At 42.9% G+C, this 21,408-nt stretch overlaps 1 protein-coding gene across 1 annotated transcript in view; it reads left to right on the top strand.

Moving 5' to 3' along the window:
• SLC1A1 (solute carrier family 1 member 1) overlaps window positions 1-21,408 on the top strand; it is a 73,019-nt gene that overhangs the window by 775 nt on the left and 50,836 nt on the right. The gene's annotated exons all lie outside the window — the stretch shown is intronic.

A 21,408-nucleotide genomic window follows, 5' to 3' on the forward strand; every position in this document is an offset into this window, starting at 1 on the left:
CCGGGACTCCCGTTTGGGTGTTCCGCGAGCTGCGGGTTCCTGCTTTACCCAGAATGATCAAAGGGGTTTGCAAGGGAGAAAGGGAAGCAAGAGCTCTCGGTTCTTCCCGTTTGGAAGCAAATGTGGTTTAATTTTTTAAATCCTATCTGCTCCCCCCTTTTTTTCCTGAACCATGCGTTGTCCGGACAGAGATTGAGTGTGGATGATGGTTCGCGGTTGGACTGGAAGAGGCACCTTAACCTCAGGGGTGGTCCGGTCCCCGGGGGGAGGGAGGAGATGGATGTTACCTTCGGTCGCTCACCCTGGGCAGTGCCTGGAAAGGTGCCTTCCCACGCGGCGAGCCGCTGCCCGCACGGAGGCACGGAAAACCGGCCAGATTCGTGCTTGAATTCAGGAGTATGCAGTTGTGGCCCCCAGGATGTCAAGGGGAAGAGAGCTATCAGATTTCTCCCTTTCCCCCGTGCAAATCTACCGAGGTAGCCTCCCTGAGCTTGCTTGCTCTCCACATTGCTTTTCTATTGAAAGTAATTTTTAAGTCATATGTGCTTGTTTTTAAACAAGGTGTGTTTAAGTGATTCATTCCTGAGGAATCACTGGACTAGGTGAATGTCAGATCCATTGCTCAAAGGTATGAGTTGCACCTATTTAGACTCTGAATTTCAAAGTCCATCCATAAGCCCTTTAGGCCATGATAGTAAGTTTATTTTTATAACAGTCTTAATCGATACAGAAATCACAAGCACTCTCATGTAGCCTCCTTTCTGAACCTTTCAGTATGTGGATCTTAAAGAAGAAAAAACAGTTAAATTTATTTATTACCCTGACAGAATATCATCTTCTGATTAAAATTGAAATATTTTGTCCCTGCTATAATTCAGCAGCCCTGACACTTTAAAATATTTTGATTTTTGAAGTGAGGGGCAAAGGTTTTTACCAGCCATCTTAAAGCCTCTGATTTTTCAAGACAGCATTTGAGGGGAAATGAAAGTAAAGGTCATCTTTATTAGGTGTAAAAGTTAATTTCTTTCATGGACAAGGAGATGCTAAAAGCTAAATATTTCCTCATATTCTTATTCATGAGATAAAGGGATTGAATAGTTAAGTGACCATCTTTGTTAATTTCTGTGAAACCCTACAAGGTCCTGGAAATAATATCTTGGATTTTCAGATGAGAGGCCTTTACTAAAATCTGATTAGGAACAATTTTCATTGCATCCATTAAAATTCTTTCAGGCTTTTTCCCTGCTTCCGTAGTGTAGTAGTATGAGCACAGAGCCTGGAGTCAAGAGTTCTAGGTTTGAATTCTGATACTGTCATGCTCTACCATTTAGACAAAATCTCTTATTCTCTGGAATCCTCAATTTCCTCATCTGGAAAATAGGGATATAGGTCATTACCTCATTTGCTATTAGAGTTGTTTAAGATAATGTGAAAATATCTAGTTGTGTGACTGGCATATAACAAGTACTCAATAAATGTCATTTTAAGATGATTTGAATAATTTCATTCTGAGGAAATTAATATTTTCTTATAAAATAAGGTCTCTCGTGGTCTTTCGCTGTTCTGCTTGGTATCCAGCCTAGCATTCTGAGTCCAAGGTGATTCACGTGTTTTGATGACATGTTCTGTCTAGGTGAACACCAGCCTCCAGAGCATTATTTACTGTTTTAAAAGGATATGGAAAGGATTAATCATTTTGTTTTGTGCCCCATAGCCTGATTCTCATTTCATTTAACAGGGCAGAAATTATGAGGGAAGAATTTTAGTGCTTTAAGTGGGAATTCTGTGCAAGCAGAATCTGTGTGTGAGAATTCTGTGTCCAAGCGTTGTGATTCACGTCAGCCACTACTGATCATAGCGTGTATAATGTTGGTAAAGCACTCATGAAACCCTCGCCCCGTTCACAACATAAAGCCTGATCTTTCTGTCCAGACAGGTTGTGCTTTATTTCAGTCATTTGAAAAATCTGATTTCCAGGTTATGGATTTTCAGGAAAGGAAATAACTGTTGTTATTTACAGGACAGAGCTGGCAAGCTTATTCATCCTGAATAATTTTCTTTGGAGCACTAAAGGAAGCAATCATTTACAGATTCAGATTCCATTGTCCAAAATCAAGAACAATTCCTTCATGTTCTTAGTAATAACCCTTGCTCCACCCAGCCTCACGTCTCCTACGCCGGAGCTCTTGTATCTGGCAGTGCTAATTTGAGTCATGGTATAAGCTCTCTTGCTCAGTTTCTACGTGTCTGTGAAGCTCCTGAAGATCAGGGGTCGGGCGGGGAGATGACTGCAGCTCAGTGTTCAGAATGTATTTTGTTATCATGAAACTCATGTGCTCTGGCAGGTCTCAGGCCTGGTGCTGCTGGGCGTCTAATCAGCTCAGCCTTGGAATATACCTGTACAGTAACCGATGCTTAAATCATTCGCTCATTCAACAAATATATATTAGGCACCTACTGTTTGCCAGGGACTGTTCTAGAACCAGGGCACATAACAGTGAACAAAATAAAAACCCCTGTCCTCATGAGACTTATGTTCAAGTGGAGACAAGTAGACAGTAAACCGGAAACATAGGTAAACTACAATGTAGAGTATGTTCGATGGTGAGAGTGCTCTAGAGTAACATAAAGCAGAGAGGGCGCTGGCGGATTGCAGGTTGAAATAGGGAGAATGGGAAGGCCCTGCTGGGAAGGTGAGAACTGAAGTCAGACTGGAAAGAGGTGAAGGAACACAGATATCTGGGGAGATCCTGGTGTGTTTAAGGAAGAGCATGGGGGTGGAGTGAGGAGGTGGGGGGAAGAGGCAGTAGGATGGCATGAGTTCTTATAAGGACTTTGACTTTTCCTGGGAGTTGGGAAACCATTAAAAGGTGTTGAGCAGAGCAGTGACATGGTCTGATTATCTTTTAATCAGCTTTCCCTGGCTGGCTGCTCTTTTGACCACAGGCAGCAGAGACAAGCGCGGAAGCAGGGAGACCAGTTTAGGAGGCTAGTACAATTAACCTGGATGTATTTTTTTTTTTACTTGAAAAAATGATTTATTTTATAATTGTTCTGTATAAGAAAGTTAGGATCTTATCCTGCTGTGTATTTTACTTTTACACTTTTCTAATCTCATTTCCATCATGGCTAGTGAAATCTTAGGAAATGCTTAAGAAAAATTAATGAAAAAAATATTGCAACTATAAAGTAGGCCTTATTGTTCACCGTTATATGGACGAGGAAGCAGACTTGGAACAGTGCAGGACTCGCTCAGGATCACTCAGATAACAACTGGCAATGCCCAGTCTTCCTATACTTTTCCTTCCCCTGCTTTGGACTGCTGTCCTCCGTCTTGCTCCCCATCTCCCTGTCATATTTGGTCCTTGCAGACCCTCCTGGGGACCATGGTGGTCTGGCTGTATGCCACATCGGGATAGGGTATGAGCATTCTGTAGTGTGCACTTTGGGCTGTAGTTGCTCCTTTCTCCCCTGAGACTGAGAAGGGGCAGCAACATGCCTCCACAGGACTCTCGGAATTGCAGTGTGTGCCCTGGAGGAACACTGCTCCTGTGGGATTTGCCAGACTGGTCTCCACTCTAGGCTCAGAGCCACCCTTACACCTCTGTCCATGAGGCTGCCCTGCTATTGTTTCCACCTTCAAAGCCTGCCCTTTCTACCTTCTAACTAAGTGGCTTGGTGTGACTGGCTCAAAGGGTGTGATTGAGGGACATGGGAGGAGAAAAAGCAAGACTGCCACGGAGGTCGGCGGCCAGATCCTAGACAGACTGGAATGCCATGCTGATAAGTTCAGACATGCTCCTGAGGACAAAACTGGACAATGACATAGGCAGGACTGTGCTTAGAAAAGATCCTTGAGGCAGATGGATGTGGAAAATGGATCCAAGAAGGGTGATCTTGCAAGTGGGCAGGTCACCCTAGGGGATTACTGTTAAGGTCCAGGCAGAGAGAGAGATAGATGGGGGCCTCAGCAGAGCAGCAGCAGTGAGAGTGGAAAGGAAAGGACAGCTCTGTGAGGTGTTCAGCAGGTTAACCTGTTGGCTAGGTTTAGTCCTTGGGAGAAAGAGGTGGTGATCTCTAGCAGGAGAGGAAGTCCCAGAGGGGGCAGCAGCTTGGAAAAGAACCAGCATGCTCTCCCACTGTACAGAACCAATGTCTACTTGCTTTTTGTTACTGTATAGTTAGAGCGTATTCTAATTTTCTGCCTTCCCCACTGACCCATGAGCCCTTGAGGGAAGGAATTCTGTGTTGCCCCTCTCTATACCCACAGCACCTGTCACAAAGCCTGGTGGGCTCAATACATTTGTTAAATTGTTGTGTCATTTATGACCCAGAGAGATAGTTAGACGTTATCCTTGTTTATTGAATGAGTAAATGAGCCCAAAGCTAAGCTTGAATTCCACCATACATTCTTCTCTGCCTACTTCAGCCTCCTCTGATCTGCATCAGTAAGACAGATTAACACTTAGTTTACATATACTTATCAAGCATGTTAAACTTTTCTTCTTCAAAACTAGATTATAGACCCCTAGAGGGTGAAAGCATTCCGATTACCCTTAGCAGGCACTAGAAAATGAAAGGAGACCTTAAAGTAATGAGACTGACTCTAAAATGCTATATAAAAAAGTGAATCTTTGTTTCTTGTCAGAAGGAAGAGAGGTTTGGATTAGCTGGAAGATCAAAGAGATTTCATTCATGTGCCAACTCCAATTTATAGGTAGAGGACTGTCTGGCGTGATATGTTTGTTGAGAAGGAAAAGTTCTGAAATTGATTACTGATGTCTGCCAAGGGCTTAAGGTCAAGAAATAGTGGCCTGTGTGCTGCATACTTGTTGACCCTGGGTCAGAAAGTCACTGAAGTTCCTTCTAGGTTTAAAATCCCTTAGCTCTATGCTTGTATAGTCATTCCTCAGTTCATTGCTGGGAGTTAGAGGAAGTCTTCCTTAGGGAACTAAGGAAGGGTTAATGGTCATTACTAGAGGGTAAAATGACCTTGATGTTGAGTCATTTGTTCTACATCTGTGACTTGGGGTGTAAAAATGTAAATTGTGTCTGGGACTGTTACCAGGGTAATGTTCTATGTCAGCCTTAAATTATTCATCACAACAGTAATGTGAGGTCTAATAAACTTAAGTTGTTTCTATACATGTATATATATCTTGCATGTATCTGCTTAATTAATTACCTTTGAGAAGCGATCCTTTAGCTGACTTGTCCCTAGTTCCACATATTGAAGGATTAGGGAAACAATTTTGGGCTTTGAATGCCTATGCCTGGTGCTTTCAGTTTTGAAACCAAATCAGAACCCACCAGAGTTGGGGAATCACTGAAAAGATTCTGATTTTTGGCTGATCAAACGTAACCCATCTGTCAAAAATTTGAGCAGTGGGCATAAGAAATAAAGGAAGCTTCAAATGACATAAGATGTAGAAAATTATCACATGCCAAATTTGGATTTGGTGGAGCTCATATAGTAGCTCAGATGAGTAAAAACCTTGGGTTGCTCAGACACTGTGTAAATAAATGGGATTAGGAATTAGCTGTTGTAGAGCATATGTGTGCTCATATGAACACTTGCTTATAAAGAGAGAAAGCTTTCCATGTTAATTACTTGGGAGAAATTGTGATTACCTTTAGCAGAGCTGAGACTGAAAATAGCTGTCCTATATAGGGAGTCAGTGACACGCTGGCCTGCTGCCAGGCAGCTCTGTTCACCTGAGGAACTGCAGATCTCCCCCATGTTGATGTCGCTGGACATCTGGGGTCAGGTGTACCGTGGGGACTCGAGCACTCTCGAAGAAAATGAACTCATCTTAGACGGCACTGAGTGGCCCAGTTAAAACTCCCCCGCAGCAGTGTCTGTTAAAGTAGCAAGTCTTTTCAATGGCCTTTCCTATTTTGAATATTAAACATACATCTAATAGAAGACAACATTGAAGACAGTTACTATTAAGCCAATAATTCACTTCGGAGCTGTAGTTTAGCACGACAGATAGATTTAGAAGGAGCTGATTCATTATACTTGCTGAGGAAACAGCCCCAAACTGCGACAAAGAGTGCTCTGTTGTAATTAGAATGCTCCACAGTAACACCTCTGTTAATGGAAAGGAAATGTTTCAGTGACTCACTCATTGCCAGAAATGTTACTACCCTGTCTTTGAAAAATATCTGCCCACTGCCTGTTCCATTACCAGAGGTAGAATATTTCCTTTCCAGCAAATACTCCTGCACTTTCTGGGATGGGCAGACCTTGTCCCAGCTCACAGACACTTCATGCTGTGTATCCTGGGTGGTTCCTCTCCCAGGCCCAGCCCCAGCTGTGTGAGCTGTGGACAGTGGTCCCCGCTTTGCCAGGAGAGGAGGGACACTGTGCCTTGTTCTCCACGGGACCCAGACCAGCACTGAGGAAACAAGACCCTCCCACCAATCCTTCCACGCTCAGGCTAAGGTCTTTGTTCCCAGGGCCCTTGTTGGTCAGAGTCCATAACTGGGTCCACAGGCAGGACAGTTGTAACAGCAGATTTTCCTGTGTCCAGGAAGGGTCCTGATACCAGCATCATGTGACTCTGCTAGGTCTGCATATTGAAGCAAAGTGGTGGCCTTTGGGACTGGAACTTCTATTCAGAAGTGACCTCAGTGGGGGTCTGCACTGTGTGTTAATTTTTACAGCTGCATTGAGACAACTATGCTCTCAGGGGGTTAAAACTGTACTTACTTACTTGACTAAGGAGGAAACCCTTAGAGGAGAATGCTTAAATGAGATTATAAAATTAAATTATTTTTCTACCACTGTTCTGTTGCTTGGGAGTTATCTGGTTACTTATAATTCAGTAAAGAATTAAGTCAACAAAAAAATGCACCATCACCAGAAATGCCTAACCACAAAAAGCCTAATCTCCAAGCCTCTAAGCATTACTGGAAAATAAACTGATTCTGTTCTATTTCTGTGGCTATTTCATATACTTAATTGTTTTCTGAGCCACTTAACCACTTTACAAGTTTCATATAAGATTTCCCAAATTATGAGACAATGAGGGAGACACATTTTCTCCTTTGAAAATTTCTTTTTCTGTGGGTAACCAAGCCTAATAGGTAATGTTTATTGAGGGCTTATTATGACTTTTATGCACATTATTTCCCATTGGAACCTCAGCACAATGAGGTAAGAAATGTACTTTTTTTTACAGAAAAGGAGACTGAAACTTACAAGGTTTAAGACACATGAGGTCACAGTCAGAGCTGGGATTTGCACTGTCTGACTCCAAAACTGCAGTTCTTAACTATTAAGCAAGGCTACTTCCTAATGAACCTTGATACACCTAATTGATAGTTCAGAGCATTCTTGCAGACTTCACTCTTGTACAGTAGCTAAATAAAGCCTAGTAGCCTCCTTCTTACTCCATCCCTTGTCTGTCTCTTGGCTTTTCTTTATCATGTCCTTCAACCTGAGGCATTCTACAGTATTTAGTCCTTTCCCTATTCATCTCCCACATAAACCTTCTATTTGAACTTATTCTAGTTGAGCTTGTCTAAGAGTTGCTTTCCCAGGATGTGTCATACTCTCCTGCCCTACTGCTTTTGCTCATGTGTTTCACCCACTGTTATCCTACCCATCCTTGATGGTGGATCTAATTTTCACTTTTATCATATAGACTTCTCTGACTGCCAGTCAGAGATGATCTCCCTTCTGTGCTCGTATAACCCTTAATTTATTTTCCCAAATTGTACTGCATTTGAACCACTACTCCTAATCCTGCCCTGTGGCAGACATCACTGATTATAACACTCTTTACCTTGGAGCTTTGCTATGACCTCAGAATCCTCAAAACTCTTCTCTAGGCAACTACTGTTAATCAAAGGGAACTGGCATATAAGACGAAAAGTATTGTCCATTGCTGGGAAAATCTATTCATTTTGCAATTAATTTAAATTGAACAAGTATTGATGTTAACTGGCAAGAGATGCAGAGTTGAAGTCTGTGTTTTGTCTTAGTTTGTCAGAGGCAATATGTGCACAGAAATCACTGATATGAGCTTAAGTGTTGTAAATGCTGCAGGAAAGCTACAACATGCCTTGGGCCTTCAAAGAAGAGGGGGAATTGAGAAACAGGTAGAATTGGGAATTGGAGGAGGCCAGGAATGGCCTTGAGCAGGTGTGGTAGGATTTCTGGGCTTGAAGATTGGAAAGATGACAAACCCAGGTAGAGATAATGATATGAGTACAGGGGCCTTTATCTTGTGCCCAATTTCAGTATTGTATGAAACTATTTAATGTATGTATTGTTATGTTTTTACAGCTTCTCTTTCTTATCTCAGTGTCCTGAGGGTTAAAAAAAAAAAAAAAATGCTGTCTTATATGGGTCTGTCACACTCATAGCATCTAACCTGGTACCTGCTTCATAAGAGATGCTCCCAAATATTTTTGGCTGATTATAGAACCTTCTTCATTGAAGAAGAGGTCAATCCTTGATGAGCCTATCCCATTGATCCCCTAGTTACCCAGTAAGTTGCATGGGTTTTTGAGTGAAGACCCTGAGGAACTCTTATCCAAGCTGGAGTCATCTGAAATATACTTTACTCCTAGTTTGGGGGCCCCAGAAGAAGAGCAAGCCTAGTCACTAACAGTTCTGAAGCCATTTTAGTGTGAGCTCAGCATGGCCCTGGAGCTCTCAGAATGGAGAGCATCTTTCTACCCTGAGGAAGATCTGACCTTCTCAGGAAACCAGCACAGGAATGAGCCTGATCTCCAGAGATTTCTTTGGACTAATTAGACTAACTAATAGTTCCATACAATACTGAAACTGGACAGAATTAGAGAGATTGGAAGATCCATCTGGCTTCCCAAATTTGGGCCATGGTGTGGAGCTGAATCACCCTTGGATGGTAGAGTCTTTTTGAATGTGGTATTTAGCAACTCTTATATCTTTCAGTGAATTTTTTTCTAGGTTTTCCCCCTCCATGCATCGTTTCACATCCCTGTCCAAATTCTGCCCATTTCTGTCCCTGTCTGGAGATTATTTCTATGATAAGAGATTAATTAGCCTGTCTGTGCTGCTTGTTCCAGTAGACCTTGAGCTTAAACAGCTTGGACAAACACTAGACTTGGTTGTTAAAGATTCTGAAGATGAGTTTTTACTTTTTTTATTAGCAAAAGTTAATTGTCAACCAGGAGACGTAACAGGTTTGCTCCATTTCTGCTTCCGCTTCATTGATTTCTTTCTCACACCTAGAGAATTTCCTGAGGTTTCATCACATGGGAGAGATTCTGAGTTCCACAGAGTAACAGAGGTTGAGCTCTTGTTGCCAGTGCAGAACCCACAGACCCCGAGAAACATGCCCAGGTCTCCTCTGTAACTGGTTTGCCATTTGCATTAAATATAAGTATTTGCCAGTAATCTCTAACTAGCTTGTTTATTTTGAAAAAAAAAAATTAGAAGTTTACATCTACTGTTGTTTAAGTGGAAATGATTGGGTAAGGTTTGGCTGCGTTGGGTCTTCGTTGCTGTGCGCGGGCTTTTTCTAGTTGTGGCAAGCGGGGGCTACTCTTCGTTGTGGTGCATGAGCTTCTCATTGCGGTGGCTTCTCTTGTTGCGGAGCACGGGCTCTAGGTGCACGGGCTTCAGTAGTTGTGGCGCACAGGCTTAATTGCTCCGCGGCATGTGGGATCTTCCTGGACCAGGGCTTGAACCCGTGTCCCCTGCATTGGCAGGCGGATTCTCAACCACTGTGCCACCAGGGAAGCTCGCTTGGCTGCTTTTTAAATTGCAAGTAAGTAACCATAGAAGACTGGATTTATTGAATCCAAGATCAAGATCCTGAAGTTCCTGAGGCCGTGCTCATCGCTGAGTTTTTAAAGGCTTTGTGAATCCTGCTCAGGGCTCTGTGTTCTAGGGGAAAGTGTTGGTAGATCACGGTGAATGAGGTTTGTAGCTGTGACTTTTTGCTTAGATTCTCTCTCTTTCTCCCCTTTTACAGCCTCTCCCCATGCCCTGGAACATCTGTTCATGGGCAATACTGAGAAAGGAGGCTGAAGATCCTCACAAACCTAAAACATTCCAAGATTCCAAGAATAAACAAAATCCTCTAGTATTACTGGGAAAAGATTATACTCACCATGTTTGATTTTTTTTTTTTTTCTTTTTTTGGTCTCTGCCAGTCATCTTAAATGCATTTATACTTATTTCTAGACCTTAAATCTAATCCATTGTTGTTATCAAATGAGCTAATACATGTGGAGGTAGTTTATAAAACTATAAAGTATCTTATGTTTATTGTTTCCCAGAAACAAACAAAAAAGGGAGCCATGCAAATTGTAAAACTTGAGTCCTGGTTACAATGTTATTCCTTGAAGACACTAATATACAATGTTATCTTTGTGTGTTTTCTAGGGCCCTACTCTCATCCCTGTGAAAAGGCATCTGGGCCCTTTGTAGCTATGACATGTTTAATATTCTATACATGAGTGTTCTTTCCTTTCAGAAGTAATAAACTAGCTGGTCTGTCTTTGCCTTTTTTCTTTCAGTTAGGATTAAGAGAAGCATCTGAGGTATTTAGAGACAGAAATCCCTGACCCAAACTTTCAACGCTGGGTACCACTTTCATTTTAATTTAGGAAATACTATATACAATTCTTCAAATACACCTTAACTCATTTGAAGATGAAAGTAAATATTTCTGCAGTCCTTCTGGGAGTGGGGAAGGAGAGGTCAGAGATAAGGCTCCATAGAAGTTAGGAGAAGAGAGGGATAAAGAGCTGGCAGGCAAGAAGATGGTAAGAATAAGCAGGTGACAACAGTTTTGAGGCAGAGGTGAGGAATGGGCTGAGAAAGTTGGGGAGTCCCAGTTACTTAGACTTAGCACTCTGGATGCAGGGTTCATCAAGATGGGAATTCCAGGCTTGTGACAGGTCTAGAAAATCCAGGATGACTGGCTCCCTTCTTTCTCGCAGAGGTCCATCTCTTTCCTGCTCTCAAATTGCTCCTGACTCAACCCCACTGTGGGGTAGATGGTCAGATTTCTTTTACACATGGAAAGAAGCCTTCCTAAGATTGTGTAATGAACCAAGAAGGTGTTTATGGGAGTTGTAAAACTGGTTACTGTAAAGAGGTAGGGTTCCCGGATAATCTGGTGTTAAACCTGAGGAAAAGGTGTGTCCTTCAAGCAAAGGATTCCAGGGCCTCTCCAAACTGTGTACGTCTGAGTGAGGAGATCTGTCATTCCTTCAGGGACTTGGAGACCAAATATTTGCCTGGGTACCAAGGAGGGGAAAGAGTAGAGTATGACCACAAGGTAGATGAAGATCTTTCACAGGAATGTATAAAATAAGCTGATAGGTAGAATGACCCATGAGTTCAGCAGATGTGAACCATTTTAAGAGGAAAAAAAAAAAAGTAGAATGAAGAAAGTCGACCACAGGTAGGAAACGGGAGATTTTAGAATCCACAAGTCAAGTCATAGATAGGTATCTCAGGAAATAACCCAAACACACGTATGTAGGACTGACCCATCTTTAGGGGGGAGGGACAGTCTGGTTGTTCCTAGCTTAGAACGAGCTGGACCTCTAAGCCAGTTGAATGCTTGCTGTAGAGACTGGATTCCTGTGGGTTGGTCCTATAACCAACCTTATTCTCACTTGAACCCAAGGGACTGTTTGGACTCCAGGGGCTCCAAAAGCCTGGGAGAAGTCCCAAGGTGTAGGAACCAGGCACCTAACTTCTCATGGGTGCATTACTATAGCCATTGTCCATTACTGGAGAGGCCATATTTATGATGCCTCTCTGGGTTTGATGGCCCTGGGACAACGTGGCAGAATTTATACCCACATTCCTATAGCCCAGTTTTCACACTCTGCTAATGGTACCCTATCTCAGCTATTTTCTCCTGCCTTTTGTAATCAGATTTGATGAGGAACGAATAGAAAATGCAGTGGTTTCCTGGACATATGCATTAAATAGCAATTATAATGCATTCCTGGTTCACTTCAATGCAGCAGGTATTGGCCAAACATCCGTGGAGTGTCAGGCACTGGTGCCTGGGGCATTGGGGGGTACAAAAGTGAGCATACAATGCTTATGCCTCGGGAACTTGCGATGGAGGGAGGGGCTGAGATAGAGGTCTTTTAGAGGGGGCAGTAGATGCAGATGAAGCTCTGAAGGACCCAGAGAAGAGACTCATCCCACCTGGGGAGAGACCCTGGGAAAGGCTTTCTGGAGGAGGTGACTCTGTTTTGAGGGGTGAGTAGCACTTCACTAGGCAAAGATAGTGGCAAAGGGTTTTCCCTGGAGGGGGATCTGCGAACAAGTGCACAAAAGCAAGGAGCATCTTTAAGAAACAGCAAGGAGTTTATTGTGACCGGACATGATAAGATCAATGATGATGAAGATGTGAGGGCCTATATCAGCTAGGGACCTGGCAGAAAACAGATGATCCACTCACTCAAAGGTATTTAACTGAACAGACTGTAATCAAGGGACTACTTACAGAGTTAGGTGGGGTTAAGGGATGGTGAGGCACCCAGGGCTAGTAACTGTGGGAAGCTGTTAACTCCCCTATGCCAGAATGGGCAAGGGAAGGGGGGACAGTGTTATCACTGTCCATTGGGGGCTGGGCTGCGACAGAGCAGCTGCTTGATAGGACCTGTATGGCCACAGAGGAACATAGCCACTGCCAGAATCATGGCAGGACAGGGAAGGAATGAAGACAACATATACCCCAACTTTTCTCTCTCTGTCTTAAGATCCACAGCTAGTGCTTCTCCTTGGCTAAACCCAGCTAAAGCCAGAGGGCAAGGAACCCCAGGTTACACAATTGGTAGAGAGATCAATCTCCCGGGACACAAAGCAGGGCAAAAAAGGACAGAAGGTAAATCTAAAGGGCAAAGGGAGAATAACGGGCACAGAGCCACATGGCATTGAATGCCATGATAAGAGGTTTTCTTGGGACACCATTATCAAGGTCTACGAATGATGGTAGAGAAGTTAGTCTGATGGTGTCTGGTAATACTGGAGGCCTCTGCTATGGGCATTTTGAGAAGTAAGTGGTATAATGACTCCTGTATCGTCTGTAACCGTGTACCAACATGACCATTCTCCTGCCTTGCCCTATCCCACAGGCCCATCCCCATGGCTTCCACAACTAGAAGGCCTTGCCCTCACATAAACCAGCTTTTCTTTCATGCAAAGAGGGCGAGTGTGGTTGATTGAGGGGGCACCCAGAATATCAGTGACACTTTTTGCTCTCCCCACTCTTCTAATTGGAAGTGACAGAAAATCCCGGTTGAACAGGCTTAAGCCAGAAATGTGGGGGGTCGGCATAGAATTTATGGCTCAGATAATTTAAGAGCTCAGAAACGGTGAGTGGTTTCAAGTACAGCTGAATTCACGGGTTCAAAAATATCATTCTGTCCTATTCTCTCTTTACGTATAGTCTCTGCACTCTTGTGTTATTTTCAGTCTCAGGTAAGACACTCCCGCTGGTGTTAAGATAAGCTGCCAGCACAGTTCAAGGTTTCCATTTCCCTGCTTCATACCCAGCAGAAGAGAAAGTTTCTCTCTGTTCAAACAAGACTCTGGGGCCTTGGCCTGAGTTTCACTCAGTCTTAATTGGGTCATATGACCATTCCATAATCAGTCTTGGGACTAAGGAAACGAGATTATCTCATGGGCCAGGCTAAAGTCACTCCTTCATCCCACCCTCTTCCCCTAACTTCTGAATTAGTTATAGCATGAGCTGGACCTGAAACAGATTGAGAGTTGGGAGATATGCTATTAACAGCAGAGACAATGGACATTGGGTGGCAATTACAACAAATGTTTTGCCTTTTATCTGTTGTGCTCCTGAACTATTTCCTGAATGCACTCGGTGTATACTCATTGCTAAGCTTTATTGAATTCATAGCATTACAGAAACATTTGAAGTTGTTTAGATAATAACCACATACTTTGAAAATAATTAAGACAGAAACTACTTTAAAGCCTGAGGGAGGGGAAGGAAAATTAAGCAAGGACCACAATTGAATTTTTGCTTTAAACTCTTAAGAATTTTAAAAAAACAACCCCCCCGAACCCCCAAAACCCAACCTAGTGCTACTGTTAGTGATGAAAGTCTGAATGCTTTCCCCTTAAAATCAGGAATAATGCGAGGATGTCCACTCTTACCACTTCTATTCAGTATCTCACTGGAAGCCTGATCCAGTGCAATACAGCAAGAAAAAGAAATAATGAACATAGATTGGAGAGAAATAAAACTTACCCTGTTCACAGATGGCATGATTTTCTACATAGAAAATCCCAAGGAATCTACAGAATAACTCCTAAAACTGGTAAGTGATTTAGCAGGGTTGCAGATACAAGATTAATTCCCAAAAAAGCATTTGTTATTTCTATATGCTAACAATGTATGATTGGAAATGGAAATTTTTAAATATTATTTAAAATAGCTCCAAAAAGTAAAAGATCAGGTATATATCTAACAAGATGTATGAATAGGATCTATAGTTGAAAATTACAGAACACTGATGAAAGAAATTCCAGACCTAAATAAACAGTCATACCGGTTCATAGATTGGAAGATAGATCATAATGATGATGTCAGTTCTTCTTAAATTGGCTTATAGTTTTAATGCAATTCTAGTCAAAATCCTGGAAGTATTTTTTGTGGATGTATCAGACAAACTGATTCTAAGCTTTATATGGAAAGGCAAAGGAATAACAAACAATTTGGAAAAAGAAGAAGAAAGTTGGAAGAATCACAGATGACAGTAATCAAGACTTTGTAGTACTGGTGAAGGGATAGGCACATAAGTCAATAAAATAGAATAGAGATTCCAGAAGTAGACCTATATGAATGTGCCCAATTGATTTTTGACCAAGATGCAAAAGCCATTCAAAAAAGAAAGTAAAGTCTTTTCAGCAAATGGTATTGGAACAGCTAGACATTCATATGCAAAAAAGAAAAAAGAAAAAAAAAGAACCTCTACCTAAACATCATATTTTATACAAAATTAACTCAAAACGGATCATAGATCTAAAAGAAGAGTAAAAAAGAAAATTTTCAGAGTCTTTGTGACCTAGAGTTAGGCAAAGAGTTCTTAGATATTATGACCAAATAGAATTCATAAAAGAAAAAATTGATAAATTGGACTTTATAAAAAAAAAGAACCTTTGTTCTATGAAAGACACTGTTAAGAGAATGAACACAACAAATCATAAAGTTGTACACCTTAAATGTATGCAATTTTTAATTGTCAGTTATATTTCAATAAAGCTGAGTGGGGGGAGACTGAAGAATCTTACATACTAGGAAAAAATAATTGCAGATCACATATCCAACATATCTGAACTTGTATCCAGAACATAATAAGAACTTTCAAAACTCAATAGTGAGAAAACAAATAATCCAACCTTAAAAAGTCACTTCACCAAAGAGGCTGTCAAGTAAACACACAAAAAGATGTTCAGCATTATTAGCCATTAGGGAAATGTAAATTAAAACCACAATGAGACAAGGAAAATTTTTTTTTCTGTTCATTTAATTTTGTATCTATGTGAGATGACGGATGTTCAGTAAACTTCTTGTGGTCGTCATCTCAATGTATGTAAGTCAGATTGCTGTGCTGTGTACCTTAAACTTATATAGTGCTGTATGTCAGTTAAATCTCAATAAAACAAGGATAAATTAAGAAAAAACACAAGATGCCACTACATGCCTATTAGAATGGCTAAAATAAAAAATACAGTACTGAGTGCTGATGAAGATGTGGAGCAACTGGTCCCTTAAACCTTGCTGGTGGAGATGTAAAATGGTACAACCACTCTAAAAAACAGTTTGGCAGTTTCTTAGAAGTTAAATATACACTTACCATATGATCCAGCAATCCTACTTCTGGGTATATGCCCTAGAAAGAGAAAAACTTAGTTCACAGAAAAACTTATACACAAATGTTTATAGCAGCTCTATGCATAATCACCCAAAACAGGAAGCAACCCAGATGTCCTTCAGTGAATGAAAAAATAAATACTGTCCACCTATAAGATGTGATCCATTCATCAAGAAGAAGGAACATTATTGATATGCACAAAACATGGATGAATCTCAAGGGCATTATAATCAGTGAAAGTAACCAGTATTAAAAGGCTACGTAGGGCTTCCCTGGTGGCGCGGTGGTTGAGAGTCCGCCTGCCAATGCAGGGGACACGGGTTCGAGCCCTGGTCTGGGAAGATCCCACATGCCGCGGAGCAACTAAGCCCATGCGCCGCAACTACTGAGCCTGCGCTCTAGAGCCCGTGAGCCACAACTACTGAAGCCCAAGCGCCTAGAGCCCATGCTCCGCAACAAGAGAAGCCACCGCTATGAGAAGCCCTCGCACCGCAACAAAGAGTAGCCCCCGCTCGCCGCAACTAGAGAAAGCCCGCGTGCAGCAATGAAGACCCAACACAGCCAAAAATAATAAATAAATTAAAAAAAAAAAAAAAGGCTACGTAGAGTATGACTCTATGTACAAGACATTCTCAAAAAGAAAAAAACATAGTGATGGAGAACAAATCAGAGGTTGCCAGAGGTTAGGGACAGGGTGTGTGTGTGTGTGTGTGTGTGTATCACTGTAAAGGTATAGCATGAGGGAGTTCTTTGGGGTGATAGAACTATTCTCTGTCCATATCCTAATTTTGACGGTGGTTGTAAGAATTTTAACACATGTTAAAAATCATAGGACTATGCACTAAAGTTCAGTTTTACTGTATGATAAATACACTTAAACATACACACACACCTTAAGAGTCTGGCTGGTACAGACAGGCCCAGTGTTTCAAGAGGTGTTCTGTGTTTAAATGGTGTGAGGAATTCCTTCTTTCTGGTGTCTTTTCATTCCTGTGAAGAGTGATGCCTCCAGTGGACTGATGCTGCACTCCTACGGAGGATATCTGATCTAATTGTTTTTGGTATTTTGGGGCATGGAAGATAAGGGATCTTCTTAACTCCACATCTGCAGGGCCAGCCAGGGCCTGCCTTGTTACCTGGACACAGGTCACATGGAGGAGGTTGGGAAGGCTTTCCAAACACCCTTGAGCTGAGGTTTTCGTTTTTTTGTTTTTTTTTAAATAAATTTATTTATTTATTTATTTTTGGCTGAGTTAGGTCTTTGTTGCGTGAGGGCTTTCTCTAGTTACTGCGAGTGGGGGCCACTCTTCGTTGCGGTGTGCGGGCTTCTCTGAGGTGGCTTCTCTTGTTGTGGAGCACGAGCTCTAGGCGTGCCAGCTTCAGTAGTTGTGGCACACGGGCTTCAGTAGTTGTGGCTCGCAGGCTCTAGAGCGCAGGCTCAGTAGTCGTGGTGCACGGGCTTAGTTGCTCCGTGGCATGTGGGATCTTCACAGACCAGGGCTCGAACCTGTGTCCCCTGCATTGGCAGGCGGATTCTTAACCACTGTGCCACCAGGAAAGTCCCTTGAGCTGAGTTTTGAAGTTGCTGAAATGGTAAACAAGTAAAGTTGGAAAGCAGAGGGGCCTATGTGCACAGGCTCAGAGACCTGGGCACTGGGGCGGGGCTGGGGGTAGGGCGGACCAAGGAGCTTGCATTGCCACCCCGTGATGGGAAACCATTGAAAGGGCTTTAAGCAGGAAAGTGACTCAGCCAGATTTGCATCTCAGAAAGATCATTCTGGCTTTGATTTGGAGGATGAATTGGAAGAGACAAGACCAGAATCAGAGAGAGTGTTAGGAAGTTGATGAAATAGTCTTGGTGAGAAATGAGGCCGACCTGAACCAAGGTGGTGCCAGTGAGGATGGAAGGGAGAGAGACAGATTGGAGAGTTGTTTAGACAGTAGAATCAGCAGAGCTTGGTGGCTGTTCGATGTGGGCCTGGGATGGGATGCAGAGTTGTCTAGAATGTCCCCAAAGTGTACCACTTTAGACCCAGACTGCTTTGGTATCTCAGCTGCATCACTTATTTCCTGTGGACCTTGGGCAAGCTACTTTACTTCCTTGTGCCTCAGTCTCTCACCTGAAAATGAAGTCACCTCACAGAGTTGTGAAGATCAGTCAGAGTTAATTATGCTTTGAACAGTACCTGACCATAGTCTACACAGCCCTCAAAAAATGTCTGCAGTGACAACACAATTTAGGAAGATAGGGAACTCTTCCAGGTATCTATTTCTTTTTTTTAATTAATAAGCCAATTAATTAATTAATTTGGTTACGCTGGATCTTAGTTGCGGCAGGGAGCCTCCTTGGGTGTGGAATGCGAACTCTTAGTTGCAGCATGCATGTGGGATCTAGTTCCCTGACCAGGGATCGAACCCGGGCCCCTTGCATGGGGAGCTTGGAGTCTTATCCACTGCACCACCAGGGAACTCCCAGGTATCTATTTCTGTGTAACTAATTACTTCCAACGTTAGTGGATTAAAATAGCAATCATATTATTATCCCTCATCGTTCTGAGAATTATTTGGGCTCAGCTAAACAATTCTCACGTGAGGTCGCTTTTGTGATTGCAGGGATATGGTGGCTGGGCTGGAATCAACTGAAGGGCCTGTAAGACTCAGACAGCTGTTCTCTTTCTCTATCACTCACTCACTCACTCGCTCTCCCATGTGGTCTCTCCAGCAGGGCAGCTTCAGGGTAGCTGGACTTTTTACATGGTACCTCAGGGCTTCAAAGTGAGTGTCCCAAGAAGAGAAACCATCAAAAGCCACCCCTTTTCTAAGCTAGCCTCAGACTCCATCCATACAGGCTCATTTCTGCTGTATTTTCTTTATTAAGGCCATTACAAGGCCTACCCAGGTTTAAGGGAAGGGAACAGAGACTCCATCTCCTGATGGGAAGAGTGTCAAATAATGTGTGGACCTATTTTAAAACCACCAGCTAACCCAGGAGGAAAAGTCAGAAGTCTTCTGGGAGAAGGAAAGATGGGTTTATTTTTAGTATGTTGGGTCCCATGTTGAGCTATATATATCTAGGTAGAGATTGCCTGAAGACCTGGAACTTGGGAGACAGAATGAGGCAGGAGATAGAAGTGGAAACTGAATCGATAAAAGCAGATAGGATCACCCTGGGAGAGTGGACAGCCCACGAAGAGGTCAGAATACAAACTCCTTGGGAAACACCAGTATCAGTGTGGAGGGGAATGTCCAGAGGTAGGGAGATGGAGAGCTTACTCAGCCTGGCTAGGTTCCTCCAGACATCCATCCGGTTTTACTCGTAGGATGTTGCAGTCTGAGAATTCTTTCTCTGGGTCCTAGCATCCTCTTGGCAAAGAGTTATCTTTTCAACCAGAATGGACTCTTGGACCCACGTTGAGCATCCTCTCCCCCTCTCCCACCAGGCTGCTACTGTCAGAATCTCCTGCCCTCCCTGCAAGGCCAGGCAGTGCGTGCAGGAAGTACAGCATTCTGATTGCTTCTGTCCTGTACATTTTCAGTATGGGGCAAGGAATTAGATCCTCCTCCCTCCTTCCAGTCAGGTGTTTTCCCTGAACTGAAAGATTACTTGAGCAAGTTGTTAGGAAAATCACTTCTCTTCAGCCACCTAAAAATGTTTTTTCTGAATTCAAGCCACATCCCTGTGACTGGCCTTCAGTTCCAGATCCTTTTAGAGAACCGCTCTGGTACTAGGGCTAGCCTGGTTCCTCTTTTGCATTGCCACAAGGAAAAAGGAAGTGACTTGCGATTCCACAAAAGAGCCAGGTTCCAAATCAGATGTGTCTGACTTCAGAGCTGAGCCCTTCACCCCAGGCATCCTTCAAAAGACACCAGTATACACCTACCCTGAATGGCCTGAACATTTGGACAGTTGAATACAATACACATCAACCAGTTCCTGATAGATTGAGCTCGGGTCTGGTAGGTTTAGTTTGAGCAAGAAAGTGAAATAAGCCAGGGCTTGCGGTGGGGACATGGCAGAGTCAGAATGGCTTCTCTTGACCTCCTCCTTTCTCTGGGAAACAGATGAATTAACAAGCTGATTTGTACTCCCTCTCACCTAAGCTCTGAAATGAACCACCCTCATCATGCCACCAAACCTTTCCCTGACCCACGTTGTGGATCTGGGATTCTCATTCTTCTACAGCCTTCTCTCTTTCCCTCTCCTGATGAAGCTCCTTTTCCATCTCCCAGCCCCGTGTGGCTTCACTTTCCTTTCCAAGAACAGCCTCCTAACTACTTATCTCCCTGTTCTAATCCATCCTACATATCTCAGCCCCTACATACCTCAGCCAGCTTTATCTCCAATCCAGGCCCACCCCTATGCAAACATGTTCAGTGGCTGCTCATTATCTCTACTAATAGCTAATCTTGGTATATTACTTTATAGTGTAACACATGGTTTCTCTTTAATCTGCACAATGACCCAGTTATTGGAAGGGACCTACGCTTAGGGAAGTATAAATTCTTCTCCCTGGCATTCTAGGCCTTTCATGGTATGCCCCAACTTAGGTTTCTGTCTCAGTTCTCTAAACCACCCCTCGAGCACCAGCCAAACCACTGGCCAAACACATTCTTGTAACCTCTTCGTGGAAGGAGCTGCACTTTGGGGTCTGACAGACCTGGTCTCGAGGCTGGCCATGTGATCATGGGCAAGTTTTCTAACCTTTCTTGTATGTATTCATTGTGCTACACGATTTTATATAAGGTACTTGAGCATCCTTGGATTTTGGTATATGCGGGGGCTCCTGGAATCACTCCCCTGTGGTTAAAGTAATGCAGGGACAACTGTAGATTGTAGAATAAAGGCTTATTAGATTAGATGATTGTAAAGGTGCTTAGGACAGAGGCACTTGATGAGTGCTAGCTTCTTCTTCCCCTGACTCCTCTGTCTTTGGGTGTTTCCCCCACTTTCCTTCTTCCTCAATAATACCTGCCTTTTGAATTCCTATTCTATTATGGAAGGTGCATCTGAACCTCTCCCTTTCTTAATCTAGCCTAATGGGAATTTCAAGAAAGCCTTGAATTCCTACAAACTCTGGGGTGGCCTCCTCTGTAGGCTCGCAAGCTCTCCTGACTATCATTACTGTGCATGTCCTGTCCTGCCTCCTAGAATGTAGGTTCTTGATGGCAGGGGCAGCATCCTCTCTTTGGCCTCTCTTCCTGTGTTATGTGCAAGAAGTTAGATAACACTTGCAGGATTCACTCAAGAACATGGAAGGCTGTATGAGGTCATCATGATCATTTCCTGGTCCCTGTGGTGTTTGCTTTCTTTTGAACACAGCGGCTTTCCCTCTTGTGTTTTATCATGTTCCTATACTGTCTTCAGTGGGAAAACCAGAATGAAAGATGACAGCTCAACAGGAAGTTGGCTTGCAGAAGTATTTAGTGTGACCTCACAGAGCTTAACAATTGTTTTTAAGCTTTCATTAACATTTAAAAATTGAGTGGTTTCACACAATGACCCAGATTCTTAGTTTCTCTGTAAAAAATTCA

Source organism: Eubalaena glacialis, chromosome 9, assembly GCF_028564815.1.
Source record: "Eubalaena glacialis isolate mEubGla1 chromosome 9, mEubGla1.1.hap2.+ XY, whole genome shotgun sequence".
NCBI lineage: Eukaryota > Metazoa > Chordata > Mammalia > Artiodactyla > Balaenidae > Eubalaena > Eubalaena glacialis.